Source organism: Vidua chalybeata, chromosome 1 (genome assembly GCF_026979565.1).
Source record: "Vidua chalybeata isolate OUT-0048 chromosome 1, bVidCha1 merged haplotype, whole genome shotgun sequence".
Classification (NCBI taxonomy): Eukaryota; Metazoa; Chordata; class Aves; order Passeriformes; family Viduidae; genus Vidua; species Vidua chalybeata.
Window position 1 is genome coordinate 147,008,993 of NC_071530.1, and position 9,961 is coordinate 147,018,953.

Genomic DNA, 9,961 nt, shown 5'->3' on the forward strand with positions numbered 1-9,961 from the left:
GATTTCTTACTAAGTAATTGACCTTAAATGTCTTTTCAGCAAAGGTAAGATCAAAGACAGAACTCCCTTTTCTTTGTCTCCCAGACCTGAGCTTAGTTGAGGTACACAGAAACAGATATTGCAGTGAAAGCCATTTTTCCTCCAGGTGTGATAGATTTTGTTGCAATTCTTGGCAGAAAATGATGAAATCTGGAAAAACATGGCCAGTTGTGTCAGCTGTCCTGCTCAGCTGCTCCCTCAGTCCATTGGATGTGTCACAGGATACAGCCACTGCTTGCATGTTGTTTCCTCCTTACATCTTCACTGACACCTCCAGGGCTTCAGCCCTGCAGCTGTTACCATAAAGAAGGGAGGAATGACCTAAGAAAGCAAAATAAAGGAGCAGCAGAACTAACAATGTGCAGTCCTCGGGGTGCTTGGTAGCTAGGCAGAATTTGAGCCTGTGCTTTTCCTGTCTTTTCCACAGAGCTCCCTCCTTTTCTCTTGATCTCTCATTTTCCATCAAGTTCTCTCTTTTTGAATTCTATTTGCCAAGTCCTTAATCCACCACATCTGCATTTGCTTAATTTTCAAGCCCAGTATTTTACAACAGGCATATGTTCTCATGTTTGTCTTTGAAATGTTTTCCTCAATTTTTCCTATTTTTCCTTCCTTATTTTTTTAATTACTCTGCTTATTGTTTTTTGTTTTGTTTTGTTTTAGTTCTACATTTTGCTCCCCTACACAAATACTGGGCCTGCTTCTTTTCCCTCATGTCCTGCTTCTCTGAGATATTGTAGAGTCCTGAGATTTGTCTCTGTATTTCCCTTCCTTTGTTATTCTTTGCTTGTCCAGCCTCTCCCTGTGGGAGTTTATGTGACCACACTACATAATATCTTTTAATCCAGCTCCCCTGATCGGGTTGGAATTTGTGTGGAGGGCAGAAAGAAAGGGGTCTTCATGATTTGATTTACAAGTCAATCCTGAGTCTTCATGTAGTGGTACATTTATCACTGATCATTTCCTGTCTTTTCTACACAAGATTTAGTTTGCTGTAAACCAATCTTTACACTTCAACACCAAAGAATTGCTGTTAGGAATAAACCATTATTGAACACAAACACACACACACATATATACACAGTGTTGTCACAAAAATTTTCATTTTGCAATTTTAGTTTTGCATTTTTCCCATTAAAATATACACAATAATCCCTACTATAGGACTGCTAAAAACATAAATACAAAGAATTAATTTTATTATTATTCAGCTTGGGTCTGTAACCACCTTTCTAGTCAAAATCTTAACGAATTGAGGTTTGGTGGTTTGTTTTTTTTTTTTTTTTGTTTTTTTTTTTTTTTTTTTTTTGTTTTTTTTTTTTTTTTTTTTTTTTTTGTTAGATTTTGATTTTCAGGGTATGTGTCTGTGAATTAAAGTGCAGGGAGCATGATTTGGTTCCTGTTTTTTTTTCCTAGAGGGGAAAAAACCCCAAAACATATTTGCTTTGAACCTACACCTTCCATTCCACAATGTAACGGAGTGTCTGAATGAATGCCAGTTGCTGAAAAGCCTGTTCACATTGCCCCTCTATTCTTATAAATTTAAATACAGCAACAGGGTGGAGGTGCCAGAGCTTATCAATAGAAATATTTTCGTTCTAACAGAATTCCCAGAGAAGCAGGATTATTATTTTTGCTTCTGCAAAATGCCTGATCCAAAGCACTTTTTAGAATTGATTACCTCTCAGACTAACCTTTCTTATGGAACAGAGATTTGTTTTCTGTACTTCAGCCCTCCTTACTCTAACAACTCACCACTGTGACTTCTGAGTTACACATGAAGTGTGTTGAAGTGGGTCCGTGAGCTGTGCAGAAAATGATCAGTGCAAGTTCATAGAATTGTATTTAAACAATTTAATTTTCACTTGTAACGTGATCAATTTTGTCTGGATACCAGTCTTCAACAGCTTGACAACAGAAAATATTAAATCCTTCAAATCCTTCAAATCAAGAAACAGAAATTCTGGGACTAATTCCCTAGAGTAGGACATGGCAATGGGCATCCTAACACTAAAGGGCTCTTTTTCAGAAGTCCATATTTTAAGAATTTCATATTAAGTATACTCATAACTTTTTCAAAAGGAATCTAATATATATGACCTGCCTTCAGCAGCATCAGTCAACATCAGGTACACCAGGTATTCATAAAGGAACAGACATCAGATGAAGAATCATAATTGTCTGTTTTTTTTTCAGCAATGCCATTCATGGTATTTGCCAATCAGATACAATTGTTCATAGCATCTGCCTTCTAAGACACCTAAGGTAAGAACATGTAAATATTTTCATAAATGATATATCTTGCTTTTTTCAGCCTCTTGATGGTACCTCTGAAAGGCTTCAGGCTTTAGAAATCTTCTAGATTGTTATTGTTAAAATACTCCTCCTGTCCTAAAAAAAAAAAACCAAACAGAAAACCACAAAAACCCAAACAAACAAACAAGCAAAACAGGTTTCCAGAAGCTAAAAAGAAACTTGGTAGTAAACACTATATTAGGTAATAATTCCCATGTCCTGAAGTCAACTCATCACTTATCAACAGCAAATTGAAGAGCAAAGAGATAATTTTTTCATATTTTCTCGTGTTTTTCAATTACAATAGTTATTCATCTATCTCTCCTCTTTAATATAATAACATCTGTCTTACTGTTATCCCCCATGGTCTCAAAGAACAACTTCTACTTAGCACCTGCATGTGGAAAAAAGATGAATTTAAATTGAATATGTAGATGTTTGGTTGCACATATTTTTTAGATACTCATAATGACAGAGCAGTGCTTTTCTCTTGGTAATGTCTGTATTTCATTGGTGCTGTTGCTCAAATGCTCTAAGCAAGGCTTCCACCCACAGAATTTTCACAGAAATGGTACAGAAACCTTTTTTAACCTCAGATTAGTGAGCTCCTAAGTAACATTTCCTTCTGCATCATGCAGACTCTTGATGGAAAGTGGAGATCTAGAGGGAAGAAAGAAATGTGGAACCTGGTCAGGAGGTCATGATTTGGGTATTGCTTTAGAAATAACCCAGAACTCTGTGTGTGGCAGGGGCAAACAGAGTACATGTTCCCCGTCAAACAGGATGAACTCAAAACGCTTCCCAAACCAACATTTCCATGGCATGACAGATCTTTGAATCACCACACTGGGTACCTACAACAACTTCCAAGGAAATGGATGGAAACTCCTTAAATTAACTGAACATTTTGTGCAGCCAGAGTCAATGGTCTAATTTTAGGGCTAGTGGAATATCAGTTCTTTAAAAAGTATATCTCTAAACTGTAGAAAAAAAAAATCTATTTATCCCTAGTTCTAAGCGGCGCAAGGAGATCAAATTTGTTTACCAGAAATATATAATGACAGTTAAGGTAATTGTCCTTATTTTAATTTAACATATTTTTAAAAAATAATATATATATACACTTTATATTTTACACATAATAGATTCTATTTCATAGTTATTATATAACATTATACAATAATAGAGAATTTTATATAATAGAATTATATATTATTATTACTATTATTACTATTATATATATTACTATATAATATGTAGTATAGGATATTTACACTATTAAAATTATAATATACATTTTAACATATATTCAGCTCTACCGTGTTCTCTGACAGTCTTCTATCATCATGGGTTCAACGCTAGACAAAGACATCATTCCCCTTAACCTATGTAATCCAAACCTTTGTGTCTTTTAGATAAGAAAGAAATCAACAAACAAAAACAACCAAACAAAACCAAACAAATAAAAACCTCATTCAAACAAAACAAAACAAACCCCAAAAAAGCCAAACCAAACTAAATCAAAGCAAAGCAAAATTTAATATAATCAGAAGAGGAAGTGTAGAATTAACATGCCGCTGTGCCTACTCTGAAGCTCCCTGGCTTCGCCTGCCCGGCCGAGGCACGGTCAGCAGCCGGGGACACTCCCCTGTTTCTCGAGGAGATTCGGGGAGCGGCTAAGACAGAGCGCTCCGCTGTCTTGGAAGGAGGAGAGGCGGCGACCCAGGAGGTAATAAGGGAGTCGACTCAAGGCTGGGGAAAAGTCTCAGGTTTAATGCAAGCTCCAAGGAGCTCCAAAGGCCAGAGCGTCCAACAGCCAAAAGTGCCCCTGAGGCTTTCACAATCATCTTAAATACCGGGGTGGTAACCAGGGGTAAGGGACGCCCGCCACCCAATGGGGGGGATTTGTGGGAGTGGAAGGTGGAAGAACAGACAGACACACAAACCAATGGGGGAAGTTCAAGGGAGGGACCCCTGGACCTCGTCCACTCACTTGATGCCCAAGGTGGAAGATTCTGGGAGAGTGGGGTGGGGAGCCGAGTGATGGACAGGGTACCAGGGAGGGACAGGGGAGTGCCTGAGCATTTTCAGGGAGATTGGCATTGAGGGAAAGGCGGGAAAGCTTGGGGTGTAACCACCAGGAGAAAATGGGGGGTGAAGGGGCAAACCATTACAGAACTGTAAGAGAGATATAAAAACACAATACAACATTAACACATTGATTGTTCTCTCTTCCTGTGTCCCTTTTTTGCCAACTCTCTCATGAGGCTTTGTGTTGTTAAGGGAATGCAGTGGAATATTACAGGTTGGACTCCCTGGCACCACTGATCATCAAGTGTTGTGGGTTGAACTACTGAGTGTTTTAGAGAAGTCTTTGCCATCTAATCAGGATCATAACCTGCTTAACAATACAGTGTGATTAAATTTTCACAGTTGCCTATTTTTTAGTCTAAAATGTAGAAAGGTGTCTGCCTAGAAACAGAGACTGGACATAAATCACATAAATTCCAATTAAACAGATTATTCAGGGAAAGCTTAAAGACAAGGGGCAGAGATCCTTCCAGGGAGGGAGACCAGACATAGCACAAAAAATGCATCAGGGCTGTGCTGGAATTTCAAGGACAAGCACAGAGATGCTTCTGCCAGAAGTTTGCTGAACCTAACCTTGGACAGCAGTACAGCAGGGAAATAGGGAATGGTATCTTCAAAAAGGCCTTACACACACGTGTGAACATATGTGTGTCTGCTTATGTGTAAAATTCTGTACACCATATCTCGAGGATACAGTTGCACTTACAGTAGATGCAATTTTTTTTGTTGTTTTCCAGTTCTGTACCCTTACCCACTTTTGTCAGAGGGAATTAGAAATTTTGTTATTAAATTTTGTAGGTGCATTTAGAGCTTGTTGACAAGTGACACCTATTGACAATCTTCCCTGCTAATTAATCCATAATTTAAATTGAAACTATACCAAAATATCAGCTTTTCTAAAGCCTGTAATTTTATCAGAGAAAAGGGCGAATCCTGACTGGATTCTAAGGCATTGTGTTGTTCTCCAATGCCCTTTGTAGTCTTTAAAACATGCAGAAAAAAAGACAAGTCCCATCTCCATGGACCAGCACAGAAGATACCTCTTCTGTGGCATCTCAGTACAAAATGAGATTTTATATATCAGTGCTGCCTTTTGAAGGAGATAATGACTTTGCTCTTTTAATAGAACAGCAGATGAAGGTCATCCAATACATGTGCTGTACACAGCATGTGAATTCCTACTGTCAATCATCAAGTGTCTTTCCTGGAGACCTTTTATGATGCCCACATAGAAAGACAAAAGAAAATGCCACTTAATTTCAGCAGTTGGCATGATTTTGCATGCAGTGCCCACTCCTTGATCTCTAGCATAGTTTATGGAGCAATCAGTCATCCTAAAGCTCTGGAAGGTTTCCTGTGTCACTGACCAGACAGTGATTTCTCTGGTAGGGGAATACTTAATGTTAAGCTGCTGAAATTACAATAATTTTAGCAGTTGTAGTGGATAAAAGAAACAAACAAATCCAACCCAAAACTAAATGGAAACAAATCCCACAAGTATGCCTTTTTGCTATTTTTTGTGTTGTTTTAGTTCAGTGTAACACAGAAGCTGTGTTCTCAGATGAGGCAAATTAATGCAGTCCCACTGAATGCAGTGAAACTCTACTTATTCACATCAACTAGTTACAAGAAACAGGTGGTTTTTTGTTTTTTTTTTTTTTTTTTCAATAGTAAGCCTTGAATGACTCAGAATTAACTTCCACTGTTCAACTTGATCATCCAACTGCTGTCCAGGGATGTCTCAGAGCTCTCAAAGCCAGCAGGCAATATGAGACCTAATAAGACAAACTTTTCTACAGTATTTCCTAATATTAATACAAACACTACCTTGCTGCTGGGACACAGGAATGCTGTAATCATGCTGCTCGTGGCAAAACAATCACTCTGAATTAAAGGGAACAGCAGACAACTCTGGTTTATCAGATGCTAATAGAATTTGGCTAAGCACAGATATTTTATGCAGTCCCCAACTGATTTTGGATGCTTCTTTATGAACCCAGAATTACTTGCCTCCTGACAAATTGTGTCTGTGTGGTCTAGTAAATGGTTCTAGCTGCCTTTGGAAAATTAATTCAAAGCTCAGTAAAATATACATGCACAGAAACAGGAAAAGTATCAGAGAAAAACATAGTGTTTCACTACATGAGAAGTCTGTAGCAAGCCATGAAGGTGTTACATAAAAATAATGTCAAGAAAAGAGAGGAAATTGAAACATTGCCTTTCTCTTTGATTTTATGATGTCTGATTCAGTAGCTGTGCATTTGAAAGATGCACTCTAATGGCATCTCTAGACAGCATTAGATCATCAATTCTTAGTTTTCTGTTGAAAAGTGTTGAAAGCACCCAGTGTGAAAGCAGTAGGGGGGAAAAAAATACCCTCAGGTGGGGCTGGAGGAGCAGCTGAGTGACACAGCTGTTAAATTTAGTTCTAGTAATCCAAATCCCTTTGTGGATCATGCTGTTTGGTTTCTTTTTGTCCAGGCAATATATCATTATATCTTCAAGCCTGATTTCTGCTGTTAGCATGTTATTTATGCAGATCACTTAAAAATACATATAGAAAAGTACTTTACTTTTTTTTTTTTTTTTTTTTTTTTTAATCCAAGGTTTATCATCCATGGATAACTGATTGCAAATGAATTGAAGGACTATTACTGATTTAGCTGAGGAAGACTAAATGAACAGTTATGATTTTGCAACTTCAGGCTCAAGGACACAGTGTCACACAGCATCTGAATAGTTGCATGAGTACAGGCACCTGAAACACAACTCACTTCACATAAACCCCAGGTCCCAGAATCCTGATCTCCAAAGATTATGTGTTGTGACTGTCACAATTCATCCAATGGTGTGGGGAGCTCATGATTTTAGATTTGGATTTCAAATACCTATTGACCAAGAAGGCTGCATATAGTGCATTGCTCAGTCAGGTCATAGAGGCTAGAATCAACAGAAAAGGTTAGAAAAGCTCTCTAAAATTGTCAATGAAACTGTCAACCCAGTACTACCACCATGATCAGTTAATCATGTCCCCAAGTGCCATATCCACACATTTTTTGAACCCTTCCACCACTTTCCCAGGCAGCCTGTTCCAATGCCTGTCAACCCTTTCAGTGAAGAAATTTTTTCCTATTATCTGATCTAAACCTACCTGACCAAGCTAAAAGATGACCTGCACCTTTTTACACACTGGCTATTGAAGTGCTGGCTGGCTAGAGGTCTCAGACTGGCAGTGCAATGAAGAAATGAGGACTATTTCAATCCGAGCACTTAAGCAAGAGCAAGCTGGAGTGTGGCAAAGTTCTGTGAGTGCTGTGTGATCACAAATTAGAAGCATTAACTCTGAGCTCAAATCTGGTTTGGTGCCTGAGGCATTTTTTCTCATATTCATGCTCCTCAGAAATTATCTTATCTGGAAATTAGATATTTTGAAACAATTTTTTCCCAGTAAATAGAAACGTGTCTTTACCTCCATAAGTCCTCCCCAGAGCATCAGTGGGTTTGCTGTCTCACAGGTCTCTGTGCTGAACAATTTTTTTGTCCCACTTAGCAGGGAACCCATACAGGGAAACCCTTATCACTTCCCAACCAGAATCTGAATTTGCTAAGCTGTTACAGAAGAAAATTAAAGCCCTGATCCTTTTTCTTTTTTGTGCATGATTTGCTTTATATAATTAAATAAAAACCCCACAAAAAAAGCCAAATCAAAAACAAAACCCACACAACCCTGCACTAGTGAGTAGAATTGAGAATGTGATAATTTCTGGGTTTTGTGCTTTATTCTCATGCAAATGAGAGGTTTAAGTTCCAGCAGTTACTAGAGTTTGGCTCTTTAATCACCAGTTTTATTTACCAAGACTGACAACAGCTTGTGAGAATGGTGCAGAGGCAGGAAAGATAGAGAGGAAATAGGGTAATTGAGGTTTCTAACTCACAAGCTCATATTCTGAATACTAGCAAGTTTAGTCTGAAATAAAACTTTTCACAAGTATCATTTTCTCCCCACTATTTTCTTCACACTGGGACGATTCTCTTAGATAATCTGGGCAAGTAAGTTGTGCCCCAGTAAGAAACTCTGGCTACACATTCAAAAGCAAGTAATTTCTGTAATATTTTGATGTTTAGACATTTCATAAAACAATCATGAAAGAGATAATTTTTATTAAATAAATCTAACTATAATGCATGGGAAAAGCGCATTAGTTAATATCTTGGAATAGACACTTATAAATCTTTTCTCCCTATAATTAAAACATTCTGATTTCTGTATCACAGAGAAATGAAGACTTAATTATATGTTAAACTTTAGGTGTTTATGTTTTGTTTTCCTTTAGCGATTGTCTCAGAGATTGTGGCAAAATTATATATGACCTTTGATACTGATCTGACAGCTCTATTTTATTGATATAATATTTGATAATACTGGAAAAATCAAAATGTGATTTAGCTCATTTCTCAGCTCCGGGAAAGTTTATATTCCATGGTGCACAGTAGTTGGAATGACATTTTAATAAAACAGTTGTTGAGCCCTGAGGAGTCTGACAGTAGCAAAGAACTGAATAAAGAGGTCATCAATTTTTTGTAGAGATGGAATCAACCTGTAGAGTTCATGAATAATTCACTGAATTTTGAAAGACAAACCTTGGGAAGCATCTCATCAAAGCACACTTAAGATGAATTGTCATGAACACTTACCTACTGGTCTAGCCTGATCTTGTTTCAAGTGAATGCACGGGACCTTTCTTACCACAGTGTGGAGTCCTGGGTTGTTAGATACCTTTGGCCCTCAAGTAACTTGTCAAAATTCACTTCCTCCATGAATACTACTAAGTCCTTGAGAGTGGTAAGACAAATGAAATGTTGTGAAATTTTTTTGATTGCATTTAATTCAGTTTTGGTTTGGACGGCTGCAGTTTCTTAAGTGATGCACATTCACAAACGGCTAAAACAGAAGGTCTGGGGACGGTCTGCAGAGAAATACACAGGGTCAATTTTACTGGTTATTCATAAACTCACCTGTGTCAAAATCTGTCAACTTTGGCTAAATGTGACAAGAGAAACATCTGAGAAAATGATAAGTTCCAAACGATTTGACAGTCCCATGAATTTGATCAGGAAGCAGTTGTGAACTGCTTCAGTGGTAGCTCTTTTTGGGTACAACATTGTTTGTATAACATTGCTCTCTAAAACCTCTATTGCATTTTACAGGTGTGTGCAGACAAAATTTTCTTTAGACATCCCTGACAGAAAAAGCAAAACAAAAAAAACAAAAAAACAACAAAAAAAACCAACCAAACAAACCAAAAAAAAACCAAAAAAAACCCAAAAAACCAAAACAAAACAAAAAAAAAAAAAACAAAACACAAAACAAACAAAAAACCAAACAAAAAAAACCAAACAAAAAAAAACAAAACAAAAAAAATAGGTCTGTCACTGGTGTAAGCCGCTGTGTATTAATACAAATTGAATTTATTTAGATCTACTAGATCTTGCATTATCATCCCTTCAGTGCTACAGGTATTTATCACATACAGAG